Here is an 18,194-nt window from a genome sequence, read left to right as displayed (position 1 = left end):
TTTTCCAACGTTTGAAAAAATTTAAACAAAGAAAGGTCCTAGAGATGTCTCCAATTAATGTATGTCGATGATTTAATTATTCTTACGGTATGTATATAACCAAATCCTATATGATTATATTTTCTATTCTTATCCTTATTTTATTTTTATCTCTCTCTGGAATTTCTTGTTTTGAGAATATGAACTCTCTGAAATCGCTTCTAATATTATATTAAAAAAAATCGAATTGAAAAAGACATAAGAACCAACCGAAATTTAAAAAACCGAAACCTTCGAATCGAACTTAGTTGTTCGGTGTTTTGTTCACCCGAAATATATATCATATATCCAACCGAAAACCAAACGCCCACCCCCAGTTGCAACTCAAAAGGGAAAGATAATACACTAGCAGAAAAGTCTTGACAAATCAATGCTCTTCATTTTTTACTTTTTCTTTTTCCTGGTCAATAATCTTCTTAGCTAGGGTTTCTTATACAACTCTTTGAGCATTTGAGTCTTCACTCTACAATTTACCTACTAAATTTTCTTCCTCTCCTGTCATTTTCAGATCTGATTTTTTGTTTTTTGGGGTCAATCAATTTATCCACTTCTTGATTTAGTACCTTTCTATTTTTGGAAACTTCTCATGAATTGCTAGGATTTCTTGATTTGGTTGAATTTTTTGTCTTAAAAGTTGACCCTTTTAACAGAGTATTCACATCCATGATTTGCTTGTCTCAAATCTTGATTTAGTGCCTTTCTATTTTTGGAAACTTTTCCCATGAATTGCTAGGCTTTCTTGATTTAGTTGACTTAAAAGTTGACCCTTTAAGAGATTATTCACATCCAAGGTTTGCTTGTGTCTCAAATCTTGATTACTTCTTCTTAGGTTGTTGATTTTATTACTCAAGAAGAATGGTAAGGGGGAAAACTGAGTTAAAAAGGATTGAAAATGCCACAAGCAGGCAAGTGACTTTCTCTAAAAGGAGAAGTGGACTTCTTAAGAAGGCCTTTGAGCTCTCAGTTCTTTGTGATGCTGAAGTTAGTCTTATTGTTTTTTCTCAAAATGGAAAGCTTTATGAGTTCTCAAGTTCCAGGTACATACATATATCTCTTTGCTACAAATTAAATAAAGATTACTCTATATTTAATAATCGTTATTATACTTCTCTTTAGGATCCTTATGAACTAATAACTGGCCTTTAGGGATTTAATGTGACAAAACAAGTACCAAGTACAATGATCACAACCGCTACCTGTGCTAAAGGGTCCCTTGTTGTTTCTGCTATTGTTTTTTTTCTTCTTCTTCTTCTTCTTTTTTGAGTCCAAATAATAATCCTTCTTTTGTGGGTTTCTCCCATATCTTTCTCTTGATTCCATGATCATAGTACATGAAGTATTTATAATATATGTACGATTCTTGATTAAGCTGTAAATTCTACATTTTTCCAGACGATTTTATGTAAAATATGTGGCATACTACTCTACTAACAAGAAAGTAAAATTTTGAAGTATGTGACAAGATGCTACTTGTGGCTTGCTTTATGGAATATAATATGGAGATACCTGAAGGGAAATTGTACTTGCAAACAATCGTTATTCCCAATACCCCACTCACTTTTTGCCTGTTTATGACTCAGTGCTAAACCAAAGTGGAAACCAACTTCTGATAATCTTTCCTTTTTTAGTTTCTCTAGTGTAAGCAAAGAGAGAGAGTTTTAACTTCTACATACTAATTTCAGCTAAATGATAGTAGCATATAACCGCTCATAAAAAGACGGATTATTAATCTAAAAAATAAAATAAATTATTTGCTATTATTATTCAAGAGACTGAAATAATTTTTCTGTCTTTTGTTTATGGATAGGTAAGATTTGTTTACTAGTGTGGATACATGTTGTATTTAATACTCGAGTAAAGACTTGATGATAATGAAACAAGAGTGGAGTTGTTTCATAAGGGAGTATCTTAACACAGCTAATACGAATTAACTAGACAAAATTTCCCGTGATAACTTTCAGAAATTGGCAGTTGTAATATTTAGCTTTATGTCTTCATTGAAAGTGTTGCAACTTCATTGATTAGCTTTGATTTCGGACAACTTCACTCAGGGGATTTCTGTTATGATTTTTTGGAGAGATGCAAACAACAAGGTAGAAAATATGAATGAAAATTGTGTCATATAAATTTCATTAATCATAAGTCTTTATCTAGGCACAAAAATAAATTAGTAGACTCTTCCTACAACAAATGTATTAGACTCTTACTAAAACTAAAAAACTGAATATTCTACTAACTCACTATTAAACTTCTCCTACAACTAAACAACTAATTATTCTAGAAAACTATAGCACTAACAAATGCAAAATCCAACAATTTCCTCCATTGAATACAACTTAAATGCATAATCCTAACACTCCTTGCTTTAGGAACTGCAAATTCTAGACTTGGCTGGAATCAGCCTAGTGAATAAACATGCCAATTCATCTTAGATCTTGCCGTTAACTTGATTCACTTCTCCAAGTTGCTCCTCTTGAATATCAACAAAAGATTCTGGCTTGTGTCCATGCTTCCATCTTGTCTTGAGTCTTGTCAACTTGCTACCAACTTTTATTTTTCTGAAATGTTGATAATTTCTCCGTTGCTTTATTCCTTCTTGGAAAGTTGATAGTTTCTTCATGCCAAGCAAGTACACATATGTCCGTATATGGAGGATTATCTTTCATTTTTTTTTGTCTTGGATCTTTTGCTTGTTCTACGGGGTAAAGAATGGTTAATAGAAGGACTGCAGCGGCTAGTAGACCAAATTAGCTCTCGGCTGCTACGACATCAAAAGCAACTTGAACTCGCTCGAAGGTAATTCAAAAAGGAAGGGGAGTTTCAAATTCCAAGAAGATCTTCTTTAAAACCTTTTGAATATCCATCTGCACTATGTATATTCTTCTAGCTCCAATGTTAATTTTCTATTGGACTAAATGAGAAACCGTACTTCTCATCTTAACTCGAAAGATCTCCTGCTAGTCATGACATCAAGGATTCGACATTACTTGTCTTCGAAGAACAATTTAATTTTTTTCCTCACTAAGAATCGGTCGACACTCAACAGATTTTGATCAATATCGCATACGTAAAGAAAATTCAAAATTGTTTTGTGTACCTATACTTGTTGGGATTGCAACGTTCCTTTTCCCTTTTGCTAGAATATGTCACCATTCTCGATTCTGATTTACTTGTTTTGCAAGACGAAGTCTTTAAAAATTCTGGTCACGTGTCATGTGGTTTGTACAACTACTGTCATTCATCCAATAATCATATTTTACTTCTGGCTTCTTCCAACATTTGAATAGAGGATGATCTTTTTGCTGCAGTGCTAACAAGGTGGATAATTTTTTTATTCTTTTTATATTTGCTTTTCAAGACTCCTTTAACCATAATATCTTGCCTCATAAGCTTACTTTGCTTTTGTACCTGCAATGTATTTAGCAATTCTGACAAGGTAACCTTGGACAAATCCTTTGTGTTTGCCAAGGTAGTTATAGATACTTTTTTTTAGAATGATCTTTTTAAATTTACCACCAAGTAATCTTAAGTACATTGTGAACAATGCCAAGCAACAGATCTGAATATTCTTTGATGGTCTCAGATTTCTTCATTTTCTGCAACTTGAATTTCCTTATTAAACTCAGCACCTTCGTGCCTTCGTGTTCTTTCATCTCTTGTATATTCTTCTTTTACATTATTCCAACTTTTTTTTTTTTTTTTTGCTGTTTTGAAAGTTATACTCTCGTGATAATTATCGTAGACACACCAGGTAACCTTGGATAAATCTTTGATTTCTTGGTTTTCCTTTCCTAGTTGCTCTTGATTTAGGCCATCGTGGAATTGTTGGGCCACCTTAATAAAAAAAAAAGTCTCATTCTCATTCTTGAACCTTTAAATTTACCACCAAGTAATCTTTCAATCTATCTCATCAGAAAAAATATCACTCACTTAATGCCAATAAGATGGACGACTGCGATATATTCTGTTTTTAACGGTCTTAGAGAATAACTTCATTTATACAATAAAAAGGCACTATTTTATTAATTACTCGGACCTATATTATAATAATTGCGTAATAAAAATCTTAATCATGATCCTTGTATATCTCTTCATAACTTTACATTATTCCAATTTTTTTTTTTTAATATTTATTCAAAAATTGTCCGTTTTGAAAGTTATACAATCCCAAAGTGATAACACTTATCGTAGACAACAACAACAAACAACAACAACATACCCGTTAATCTCACAAATGAGGTTTCATGGTTTTTCTTTCTTACCTTTGCTCGTAGAAGGTCGATAGACCACTCGGTTCAAATAATAAAGCAGGATAAAAAGGAAACTAATGACAGTAAAATAGCAAGATAAATAAAGCAAACAAAGTAACAAGTAGTAGTAAAATTGAAGAATAAGATATTATGTGAATATTAAGTAGGAGAAGATTAAAAACCACAACTTGTAAAAGTACTACCACATGGCTAGGATTTCCTATACCCTAATTCTCGACCTTCAAATCTTCTTATTTAGGATCTTATCCTTCGTAAACTGAAGATGTATCATGACATGTCTAATTATCTTCCCCAGTTAGTGACAAGCACAACTGCAGGCTTGTCACTAAGAAATTGAAAACACCTAGTAGATAGGCCTTAGTCGATATGTCAGCTAGTTGGTAAAATAAGCTAATGTAACACACCTTAAGGTCATTGTAGGCCTTCCACCCATCTCGTCCCAACAAAATAAAAATCTAGATTAACATGTTTTATACCAGCATGGAATATGGGATTTGTAGTAATTGTTAAAAATAGTAAACTTAAATGTTTAAGTGTCTAGATTCAAATGACTTTTAGGATAACACATTTACCTAAGTTCATTGTCTTCTGAAGCTAGATACATTATTATGTTTTCAAGGAGATTAGGCTCACATGAAATCATTTATCAAGTACAGACTAGAAGTGTCTCTTTAATAAAAACATCCTTGTAAGGATATTATGTAAGAGTTTAGAAAATAATGATATGAAATGAGCATAATGTTTATCTCCCTCTTTCATCCTCTTTGTACCCTATGATATTATCAAGGGCCCGCCTTATATGTTCAACAAGTGGTATCAGAGCGTTTGTTCGATATAAGGTGTAAAGGTGAAATTTTGGCAATCTCGATTGAAGGTGTGTGTTCGGTTTGATGACCTATTGAGAGGTCGGCTTTGCAAAAGAAGAGTGAATTCTTCGGGTTTGTGAAGAGAAGAACATCGGTTGAAAAGGTGTGAGTCTTGAAGGACTCAAGGAAGATAAGACAAGAGAAGAGTTTAACTAATGACCAAAAGTTAGAAGATGATGGAGAATGAAAAATAAATGCGTAACAAAGAGGATGTTGAAAATGAAGTAGTAGTAAAAGAATGAAGAATAAGAAAAGACATTTAAGTTTAAGAGGGGTTGTTGAAAATAGTAAACTTAAATGTTTAAGTGTCTAGATTCAAATGACTTTTAGGATACGTAGGTGCATGGTTTTTATTGGAATACAAATACAGAAGGACAAGAATTCTTATTCAACAAACAAGATGAACAGTAATGGTGATAAAAAAAGAGAAAAGAAAGAAGAAGAAGAAGAAGATGATGGTTCGACCTCCAACATCTTGAACACAACATATTTGTCCCTTGTCTCCTCATGGACAAATCCTAGCCCTTGATTGAGAATGATGCTAATTATCTTTGTTGGACATGGAGAAAAAGGAAAAGGGATGAGAAGCTTGTCATGTGCTAAGAAATAAAATTAGTTGTAAAACACAAATCAAATAGTGACAAGTGTATAGGCAGATTTTGATTATTTATTTTATTGCACAAAATACATGTATATATGGAGGATGAGGAAATCAATACAAACATAAAAAAATTTCACAAAATATCTTTGTTTTCTTTCAGTTTTTGTGTTACCTAAGTTCATTGTCTTTTGTATTATGTAAAATAAAAATTCGATTGTGTGTGACATTTATCAAGTTTTATACTCACACCTATAAAAACATCCTTTGGAATTATGTAGAGTTCTTTATAATGTATGTAAATGTTGGTCTCTCTACCTCTTCCATCCTCTTTGTACCTTATGATATTATCAAGGGCCTATTATCCAACCATGTCTGAATATAAGAGAATAAGAAGAACAAGAAGATATACACCAATCTCATGTAATAAATGTTGATATCTGACCTTGTATTTGACCAGACCATAGTATGTCATTTTTTAGGGCTCAAGAGACTAAATTGGATTAACCATGTGTTAAATGTCTATCATCTGAGAAACTAGCTCCATTGGTATTAGAGAAGGCATTCAAAAGCAAGAATGAAAGTTTTCAAAGGTCATGTAGGAAATGATATAGTGTTTTTTTTTGTACCGCAAAAGATACATCATGTTTCACAACAATAACATACTCGGTATAATTTCACAAGTAGGGTTTGAGGATGGTGGTCTATACACAACCTTATCTCCACCTTGTAAAGGTAGAGAGGTTATTTCTAATAGATCATCAACTAAAGTAAAGCATATCAAAATCAGTAAGAAAAGGAAATACAATAGTGAAGAAATCATATAGAAAATAATGGAGAAAAAAAAGTAGCAACAACAAATATTATGATAACTGAAGCAAAGGAAACAAGTAATAATAAAATCAAAGCATAGGATAGTAGGAGAGTACTAATAATACTACTGATAAAGGAAACTTGACAATGCTCGACTACCTACCAACCTTCTGCCCTAATCCTCGCTTCATATCCTCCTATCTAGGTCATGTATCCGTTAAGCTACAGGTGTGTCATGTCATGTCATGTCATGTCATGTCCTGTCTTTTTTTTTTTAAGCCATTCACCCAGGTTATGCTCACCTGAGGTGATGGGGGGTTCAACATTATCCCCTACCTCGTATATAAATAAAGAAATAATTACATTAGAGGGGGACATAAAACCAAAACCTCCAAGAGAAGATGAACAAAAGGAATTATCACATCAAGCTTGGTGAATTTACAGCATATACCAAGCATAAAAAATGGCATCAAACTAACCAAGGATAGTTAGGCCAGACAATAATGTGATATATGGAGGTAATGTGATATATGGAGGATCATAGTGCCATCCAGAGTATTTTTTGGCCTGATCCTGAAAGCAGGGATTTGCAACCTGTCAATTCTGATTGCTCCTCTGATGTCATTAGGAAGATCAACTCTTTGTAGTAGGTGACTCTGTTAGTGAAGAAGTTAGCATGTTTGGATAAGAGGTCTGCAACCTCATTTCTTTCTCTAAAACAGTGTTGTGTCGTGATGTTATTATGAAGGATAGCTTGCTGGATGATGTTTATATCTCCTTGAAATTTCCATGGAACTTTACATTTACCAAGGATCATGTTCACCACTAGCATTGAGTCTAGCTCCAGTATTAAGTTGTTGAAGTTTTGATCTATACACCACTGGATGTTTTGGACATCATCTTGAACTTATGAGAAATTATTTATGGAGAACTGGATTGGGGAGGCAAATGCCATTACCATGTGTCCACCTTGCTTTCTAACAATGCCCCCTCCTCCAGCTTTTCCTTGATCAGCTAAGTAGCTCCCATCAGTGTTAAGCTTCCATTCATTATCTCCTGGACGGGACCACATTAACATGATGCTTCTAAGTTGAGGCTTGTAAGATTCAGTAACAAGACAAATTGTATTCCAGCTCCAACTGCAATCCGTAGTGCTAAATCGGTGTCCTAAAGATGCTTTGATTTGGAGGAGTACTTGATGAAGGATTCTATACCTAGAAATGTTCTTGTTGCCATACTTCTTGCTACACCTGGCTTTCCACAATTCCCAAAAAATAATAATAGGGGTGATATGCAGTAAAACTTTGTGAGCTTGGTTTTTAGCATGTGTGGACCACCACTGGTTAAGGATGGAAATGGCATTTATTCCTCTTGTTTTAAAGCCAAGAGGAGTAGTTCCAAACATATGTAGCCAAGTCACTAGATGCAAACAAATAATTAAAAGTGTCCGGTTTGGGATCTCTACAACATATGCAATCTGAATTAGAATTGCTCCGAAATTTAGAAATAATGTGTCATTAAAAGGTAGTTTTCTTTTCAAAATCCTCCATGTGTTGAATGAGATTTTGAAAGGTATTTCTTTAGACCAAATTTTGGAAAGCATTTAACAGTGTCATGTCTTGTCTAATCACCTCTCCCTGTACTTCTTGATCCTATCTCTACCTCTCCTAAGACCCACCGTAGCCAACCTATCACGCCTCCTTATTGGGGCATCTATGCTTCTCCTCTTCATATGCCAGAACCGTCTCAACCTCGCCTCCCTCATATTGTCTACCACGGAGGAATAAAACTAACCTCATCCTTAGAAATTTTAAGATAAACAATAGTAAGACGAGAGAATAATGTTTTCCGATTTTTCTCATCTTCTGTAGGTCAAAGTTTTTGGTGAATATTTTATTTAGGAAAACATGTTCCTTAAAAATGAGGAAAATAACTTCCCTAATGGAAGTAGAAAAAACAAGTTCCACAAGTGGCATTCCGTATTGATTGTGTTCTCTCCATCCTCCAACACTTCTCATCTTCAGCCCTATCCCACCACCCAACACTACTATCCCCACCCCAACTCCCATAGTATTTGTCTAGATTATATACAAATGCTTTTAGGATAACATTTTTTGATTACGTACCGAACACAAAAAAATAAGTAAGAAACCCACTTATCTTCCTGGAAAACATTTTTCAAAATAATATTTTTCCTTCATACCAAATACTCCCTATATGATAATGTCTTCGTTCAGCCATACCATTTTATTCATGTATATGTGGACATGACACTTGATGAATAATGATAACTCGCTCAAAACATTTATTATTTGAAGGCTTAATGCATATGCGGCCTCCTAAATTTGTTTTTTTTTTTTTTTTTTTTTTCATTTTGGCATCTCAACTAAGTGTTGTTCCTATTGAACCCCTGAACTCGTCCTCAAATGTGTCTATCAAACACAATCCGACTTACATAGTATTCCATCTTCAATTTAGCAACATGCTAATTTATATTCTAATTTAATTATGTCATCTTTTAGCTAAGATTAGCAGCAATTGAGAGGGAAAAAAAAGTAGCTCTTAATTAAGCTGACAGTGGAAGAGCAGAACCAGCATAAACAACCGCACACCCATGACCTAAAGAATAGCTTACCACATGTCTAAAATATTACTCCACCTTCATTTTCCCAATTTAATTTCTGCTTCTAATAAAAATTAGATTTAGGGGGTTTGATAGACATACTTGAGGACAAGTTCAGGGGTTCAATAGGAACAACACTTAGTTGAGGTGTCAAAATGGAAAAAAAAGGGCAAGTTTAGGGGGGCGCATATGCCTTAAGCCTTATGTGAACTTTTTTTTGCGTGGATTGCCCTTCATTTGGGGTGGTCTTTAAGTTTTGCCCTTCGGCTAATACCCCGGGTCAGTGCGTTGAACCCCAAAAAAAAAAAAAAAAAAAAAATTCGGGCGAGTTCCGTCCATGCAAATTCTGCCCTTAAGGGAGAATTTGGGCCTTGGCGAAATTTGATGTGTCAAAAAATGCAAAAAAAAAAAAAAAAGAGGGTTAAAAGACCACCAATTTGAGGGCCAAAATTAAAGACCATCCCCAGCGAAGGGCAATCCTGTAAATTGCCCGATCTTGAAAGGTAAAAGGCAAGGCCCATACCTTAGACTTAATTAAGCTAATGGATGAAATAATCTTGACTGCGAAAGGGAAAATACAACTTTGAGTAGAGGAGGAAAATTAACACATTATTGGGGCTACTAGGAAGGTTAAGCATCTAGCGACAGTTAATTAACAAATAATTGTTGTTTCAAGATAACCCAAATGATTATGCCCGCCGAAAATCATGAGGATTTTGACACCACTAATACTTGTAGTTTGTGAGGTAAACTTTTTAGCTGCATGGAGTTTATGGAGACCATGTTCAAGGCTCCTCTCTATAAATGTTTTTCCCGTTGCCCGATCTTCACAAAGAAAATAAGAAAGGTGATGATATTCAAAGTACTCATTTTTATCAGCCGTGAATTCAAGGACATGAAATATATTGTGAAGGTGTAAGGAACGAAGGAGAGAAAAAAACAAAAATTCACCCATGTGCTTTGTAAGTTTCCTACATCAGTGGAGGAAATGAGTTGTTATCTCTTATATGATTTTGGTATCATCACCTCATGAACTAACTTATAGGGTAGAGTTAGGACCACTGTTTATTTTTTATCATGGTATTAAAACAAGACTCATTCATATTCTTGGGTGCCGTTTGGACATGGTTTGAAACCCAAAATCATGCCTTTTTGGATGATTTGGGATTTCATCCCATGGTTTGAAACCATGAGATGAAATCGCATGTCCAAACGCTGATTTCAAATTATGATTTCAAACCATGATTTCAAATCGCATGTCCAAACGCCTACTTGGTTTACTCAATATTGAGCCCCCATGCCCACTCTCCTAAATGGTCAATCCTATTGATGAGGGAAATAAGGTGCTATCTCCTTATAGGGTGTAGGGAAGTGTTAAAGTGTCTCATATTGACGGGGGGAATAATTAAGATGCTATCTTCTTAGAGGGTGTAGGGAAGTGTTAAGTGTCTCATATTGACGGGGGAAATAATTAAGATGCTATCTCCTTATATGGTCTTTATCATTTCTCATCTCATAAGCTAGTTTATTAAGGTTGAGTTAGACCCAAAATTATCATGCTTTGATATGCAAAATCAAGGTGATTATATGCTCCCTTTAAGATACCAAGATGAGTTCAGTAAAAAAGAAGGTTGAGCGAACGATACTGCCCTTTGTTGTTTAGAATTAGATTGAAAAGCACGATTAGATCTATGGTAACATGACAAAATTGTAAAATGACTAACCTAATTGCACACTTGACATTAAATTGGCGGGTTAGATGAATATGAGGAATATTATTAATCTTCAGTTTTCCATTCAAAGCATTCATCTAATGATTTAAGATAAATAATAGTACTGCCTTCTTTTCAGGTACTACCAAATCACCTCCTTTGTAATTGGAGAACATATTAAAACTTCTAATAATCAATGGATAAAAGGGCCAAATTTACCCCTGTACTTTGAGAAAATGGTTATATTTACCCCTAGTAAGTTATACTACTAGCCTGTATGCTTGCCGTTAATAAAATATTACTAACATTTACCCTTATTTCTAACGGTTGTCCACTGTGGCGTTGCCATGTCAATTAATGAGTCTACATTGGCTGTCCACCGTGGCAAGAGACTTCCCAATTAAAAATGCCACGTAATTAAATAACTAAACTCTCAATTTTTCATTATAGTTTTGTTATTTTTCCTTTTCTTCTTTTTCTTTCTCTTTTCCCCTACCATCCCAATTAATCCCCTTTCTCTCTCTTGCCCACTACTACAACTACCATAAATCAACTATAATCACTAAACCCATGAAAGAACTTCTTTTTTAATATTAAATTTACCCATGAAAGAATTAGATATTTGTATTGTGAGAGAGTTTTTTCTCTTCAAATGGAAGAACATTAAATTCTTCAAAATCAAATTTAGCTTATGATTTTAGGTTCTTTGTGGGAACAATTAAAACCTCAATTGATAGGGCTTGAGAAACTTTATGAACACAGAAATGAGTCGTACTAAAATTTCGATAGAAAAAGATGGAACCATATTAACTCCAACCTTTAATAATTGACATAGCAACACCACAGTGGGCAACCGTTAGGGATGAGGGTAAATGTTAATATTTTATTAACAATAAGGATATGGGCTAGTAGTATAACTTACTAGGGGTAAATATAATTCTTTTCTCAAAGTACAAGGTTAAATTTGGCCCTTTTCCCTTTAATCTAGTACCCTTTCATAAGTCGGTCACAGCTAGGTTAATACTTTAACTAAATACCACCTTTTTCTTTTCGAATTTTTGTTATACATAGAAGAAGAGATATTAGAGGGGAACATGAGAGGGAATTATAAGATGGAAAATAAAATCTTTACCTGTTAGAATAGTTAGTGTTTGATGGAGTATTTGAGAGAAAGAAATTTGTTCCTCATTGATCAAATATAAAAAGTAGAAGTAGAAGTGTTTCTAAACAGTTCTCTCTTGTTTTGAATAAGTTGAAGGAAATTTTGGAGAGAACCTAATAGTTTGGCTATATTATCAAATAATCAAAGCCGGATACTTGGGCTTGGGCCGAACATAAGCATCCTGAAATTAACAAATGTTTTACTCACCTATCAAATTCATTTTACGGACAATGACGTGTGTATATATATATATATATATATATATATATACATAAGAATATAGTATATTTACAAAATATGACGATTACTTTTCAGTTTACAAAACATAACGATAGAAGTATTCTTACAAAATATATACGAAAGTTTTCCCTCAAGATTTTGTGTATAAAATGTGTATATCTCGCTCAAGGTTTAAAAAATTTTGCTCAATATTTTGTGTATGAAAACTGTATGAAATATGTATCTCTCGCTCAAGACTAAAACATTTCACTCAAAATTTTGTGTATGAAATATGTATATCTCGCTCAAGGCTTACAAATTTCACTCAAAATATGTATAGATTTCTCACATTATTCTTTGGAAAACTCTATTGCTGCCACTTCCGACATTTGAATACCAGTTAAAAACTATATTTCCTTCATCTTGCGGTTATCTTTGTCGAGGTTGTGAAATTGTAGTAAATTCATACTCTTCTCCTCATGATCAACATTTTTCACTTAAAGCAATCACTGATGTTGCAGCCATAATTATGGAGGATGATAGAGAAATAATAGCACAAAAAGCCACCGTTTCTCTCCTCAAGTTAGCATGCGTGACACGCTAATAAGAGACTTTTAGAGGAGCTTTATTTTTTCAGATTGTCAAGGCCGAATTCTAACCCGTATACGATAAACCTCTTTTGAGTGTCACTATATCTTCCTTTGCAATAATCAATTTTTTCCAATTCAGTTATAAACTCTAACATAACTGGACATAGGCACCTGTTATAATTCTTAGATCTGAAGCGGAGGTTGAGTAGAAGGGGGAGAAGGGGAAGGGAAGCGTGGGCGGCTGGAAAAAGGGTAAGGGAAGTTTGGGCTTTTATATTTCCAGATCTGATCTGATTTGCTAATAAATTGTTATGTTTTTATATATAAGGAAAATATTCTTATGTTTTGTAAAATAGTGTCTTAAGTGGTATTATTGGGTCATTTCCCCTTTATCCTATTCATTTAATACGTTTTTGTTACTAATTAATTATTCAAAACATTTTTTGATAGTCTTTCTATTCAATTACGTGATTGTTGTTTTTAAAAAGGTGCTTGTGCTTGTTTATAAGGATTGAGTCTCTTAATTCCAACAGACTCCTGGAGGTATTATAGGTACCCGTGTCTTCTCCAAAAACAAAGTATTAAAATTCATCTATTTTTAGTTCTTGTGGGGAGTTCGAGTTATTTGTTAAAAACTCGAACTTCATTTTGATTTTATAAAATCCTAGAGAAATTCTTCCATCAACCCTACAACACATAAGTGAGGCTCCTTCCTTAAGGACAATAATTACATTATCAAAGCCGATTTATATGTTCCCTATTTTTGGAATTTAATTCTAAAACCACCAACAAAGTAGAAGTTCAAATTGTCGATCACCTAGGCTATGGTGATTCCCCAGCTTTATAGCACCTCATTTTTCGTCCCATTATTGTTCAGTAACATATTGGAGAACTAATAGTGTGAGTTTCTTCGATTTTTTTTTTTTTTTTTTTTTTTACAGTACTAAAAAGACAATAGAACGTTATCAGAAGAATGACAAGAATTTGAAACATGACAAACTATTACTTCAACAGACTGCAGAGGTTAGTATTCTTTTCGTTTATGCCATGTTTATTTATGCTACATATATATTTTACAAGAGTTTTAAGTTTTATTCTTTGGCGGTATAAAAAACATAACACAGTCAATTCACTTGTAAAGTAATAATACCTAATTTCTTTAAAACAAACGTTAACCATGGTAACTAGCTCTATAAAATTGTAAGCAATCTGCTATAATAGACTTGACCGTGTAAAAAAAATCTTTAAAATGTTAGTTTATATAACTCAATCCATTTTGCAATCACAATATTATTACTGTGAGCATCACTATACTTGTGGAGCTCAACTTGCCTATATTTCAATCTTTCTATTATCATATTGCTTGTGTATAGGTAGCTTCTAATTTTCTTGTCTTCTTAGAGCCTGTTTGGATGGGCTTATTTTAAGCACAAAACGACTTATAAGTTGGTCAGCCAAACACTCAAAAAAGCTGAAAATAACTTATAAGCTATTTTTAGCAACTTCTAAGCTAAGCCAAACTGGCTCTTAGTAGTGTTTAGTACGCATAGCATTTGAATTGATGCCATACTTAATAGTGGTGTGCATAAGTTAAGGGATATCCTAAACCGTAATTTTCAGAAATACTCCCTCTGTCCCAATTTATGTGATAGATTTCGAGAGTCAAACTTTTTTATTTTGATCGTAAATTCGGACATATAATCTTTAAGTTTTAAAAAAAATAATTTATATATTTAGCAACTACATAAAAAGCACTATAAGTCACAATAATTAACAATTTAAAATATTTATAGGGCATATGAATAAATCGCAGTCAAAAGATTATCTTGTTTAACTCTCGAAATTCGAATTGTATCACATAAATTGGGACAGAGAGAGTACTACAAGACCAAACTCTCCCAAACATCATCGGTATCGGGAAAGTTCTTTGATTCATCATGAACATCGACCAACAATCATCAAAATAGTACTAACATGCTCAATACCCATAACTTGCCTTTTGACGTAATCTCTAACCATCAAGTATTTTATGTCGATATTACAAAATATTCTCTATGGCCTTGAAGAAAAATCACCTTCCTAAATCCCAAAAATGCTTTAATCATAACGTGTATGACGTAGCTTCATAGTAATGCTATAAACTCAGACTCAAATGTGGATGTTGCAACAATAGTTTGCTATACACTTATGCAAGAATCATCACCTCCAACAAGAAGGAACATGTACCCCAAAGTAAATTTACACCAGTCCATATTTGGGACTGAATATCCAACCACCTTTAAGGTGCCGGAATATTTACAAGTAAAGTTTAAAATTCTTGGTTCCTTGCAAATATCTTAAAACCCTTGTACCAACTTTCTAACGACCAAGACTGATTACTTTAATATTTTCCAAACATTTCAACTTCAAACGCAATATTGAGTTAGTATAGACTTGTGCATACATAGAACTTCTATGTTTTTCAGTTGATCTTGCTATAAGTTTGTTACGTTTGATAACGGGTGCTGCTATAGATGAACAGTTTCATTCAGAATCTTTTCAGAACTTTTTCAATATAGGCTCCTAAAGCTTTTTTGTTTGTTGAATTGTTTTGTAGCATTTGAAAGAGGAGGTTGTTAGCATGGGTAGGAAGCTGGAGCTTCTTGAAAACTCTAAAAGGTTCTCTACTACTTTTCAATGCTGCATTAATATCATAATTAAGCTAAGCAATAAGCTAAACTGTTAACTGTGTATTAACAAATTGGCATGATTCTGAAATATTTCGTTCTTCTTGTTTATTGCAGAAGGCTTTTAGGAGAAGATTTAGATTCTTGCTCCATTGATGAACTTGAAAAGGTTGAAGAACAGTTGGATCTAAGTTTAAGAAACATTAGGGCAAGACAGGTATTACACACCCTCCGTCTTAATTTAAATGTCTAAGTTTGACTGAAAGACGAATTTAAGAAACTAAGTAGGCGTTTGGACATGCGATATGAAAGCATGATTTCAAATCAGCATTTGTTTATGCAATTTGCACAAAATTTCAACTTCAACTTCATATCATGATTTCAAATCCCAAATCATCCAAAAAGGCATGATTTGGGATTCCAAATCATGATTTCAATTTTTTTTAAAGTAAACTTGACCCATAAGTTTATATTTTGTAAAAAAAATATCCATAAGTTAGTAGATATATTCACCAACCATGTTTACCAACCATTTATATCAAATTATGAAATGATTTGCAAGTTGATAGTATATTTATAACAAATTTACTATTACCAATCATGTGGGGGGATTATATTAAAGAGAGTTACACTACAACTTATTTTCAATTTTCTTTTTATTGAACTAAAGTTTAATCAATTGATGTTGTATTTCTTAGAAAGACTTTCTAGTAGCGTATTAATTTTGTTATGAATTATGATTTGCTCATTTGATAAGATTGTATAAGATTTTTTTTTTTTATGGTTTTCACAGCCTGTGGGTTTTTTATCTCTATGAGAAAAAATACAACTAAAGAAATTCAAATTGCATGTCCAAATAAAACTTCAACTTCCAATTATCATGATTTCACGTCATTGATTTCAAATTATGTCCACTCCTAAGACTTTTGAATATTGTGAACTTAAACTAAAGATGTGTTGATGTATCAAAATGCCTCTTGACTCTTGTAGTCCTATTTAAACATGTCATTTAGAATGTTGAAATTAGAGAGTGACCAAATATAAAAAGGAAACATTTTTTTTAAACAGCTAACACTTAAATAGAAACGAAGGAGTATATAAATAGTAACTTTGTTGTTGTTGTTGCTGCTCTTGCTGCTCTTTGTTATTTTGTGTGGTTATGTGATGTTGACTCGTATCGTAGCTACCGAATGATAATCTATTTGATTGGGTACAAATTTGCGGGAAAAAAATGACGACTTGGAACTTTAAATCTTAACTATGCCATAATTGTTTGTAACTATAGATAAAACTATTGGAAACTTATACTAATATTTAACAAGTCATAGTATTTGTGTGACTCTCGCGTAAAATGTGAAGTTTAAATTAAACGAAATTATTTTTAAATTTAATAAGGAATCATTCTTTTTTAAAGAGAATAAAATAAAACAAATTCTTGCAAAAGTGAAATGGATGAAGTAATAATGTAAAGTGAAGCTCTTACAATGGAATTAATATTCGGCAATCTTCTTCTGTTTTATTCCAGAACCAGCTATTCATGGAACATATTGTTATTCTAAAGGACGAGGTAAATGCATACTACTGTATCCAGAATTAATTAGTTTATTAATCTATTTATTTATTTGTTTTATTTACATTTCAGTTTTTATAAGTTTCTTTCTTCTCAGGAAAAAGTCCTACGGGAGGAAAATGCAGAATTGCTGAAAAAGGTGAAAAATTTCATGCATTTATTAATTTTTCTTACCCCTGCCTGAAAACTCATCACTTTGCTCTGAGGCGGAGGTACTGTTAGTGGCATCGGAGTCATCTAAACTCTGTTGATGCGGAGCATAAAGATATATGTAAACATCCACTAAAATTGTAACATATAGTAAATTTGAACTTATATTTTTCACGTGGGAGATCTGGGATCGATTTCCCTCACCAGCAGCCTTCACAGTCAGAGCTCGTCTCTAGTGCGGTTTACATTTTCATCTCTGTGTTTGTAATTATCAGACATAATGTGAGAAAGTTACCCGTCTTGCGCACCAAAGAATAGCAATAATGGATTTTCCCGAATTTCAAATTTGAACCCATAAATTAAATGCTAAAAATCTTCATTGAACTCATAAAACTTAATTCCTGGATCTGCCTCTGCTTGTCTCCGATATGTATTTCAAGAACTATATGTAAAAGCTAAACATTCTTTTATTTGTTCTTCAGTGTGAAGTCCGACCGCTGCCTTTATTTATTGATCGACAAGAAAAGGAAGATCCTCAGAGACAAACAGTGGATGTAGAGACAGCTATTTATTGGCCCTCCTGAAAGACGAAGTCCCAATACCCATAACATCGAGCTACTGCAAATGTAATTTTATTGAGTTGATGACCAAAGCAAAAAATTGGCATATGTTTATTTTTGGTCAATAATGAGGCAGTAATTATAATTTTTGTCGTGTTGGATGTATATTGGTTGTTGTATCACTTTCAATATCTAAAAAAATCAATGTGGACATTTTGGAATCTGACTTGTCATTTTGTTTTCATTTCTCATCCTTCTATTGAGTTAAGTCTATGCATTACACCTACAATTTTGGACTAGCCTGAGATATTTCCTATTTGTGTTTGGGTCCAACTAAGTTTCTGGTTGACAACAC

The 18,194-nt window shown here is 33.2% G+C and overlaps 1 pseudogene; it reads left to right on the top strand.

Moving 5' to 3' along the window:
* The first annotated feature begins 361 nt into the window (after window positions 1-361).
* Window positions 362-18,060, top strand: LOC132040113 (MADS-box protein SOC1-like; annotated as a pseudogene).
* The last annotated feature ends 134 nt before the right edge of the window (window positions 18,061-18,194 follow it).

This window comes from Lycium ferocissimum, chromosome 12 (genome assembly GCF_029784015.1).
Source record: "Lycium ferocissimum isolate CSIRO_LF1 chromosome 12, AGI_CSIRO_Lferr_CH_V1, whole genome shotgun sequence".
NCBI lineage: Eukaryota > Viridiplantae > Streptophyta > Magnoliopsida > Solanales > Solanaceae > Lycium > Lycium ferocissimum.
This window is presented reverse-complemented; position numbering and strand designations above follow the sequence as displayed.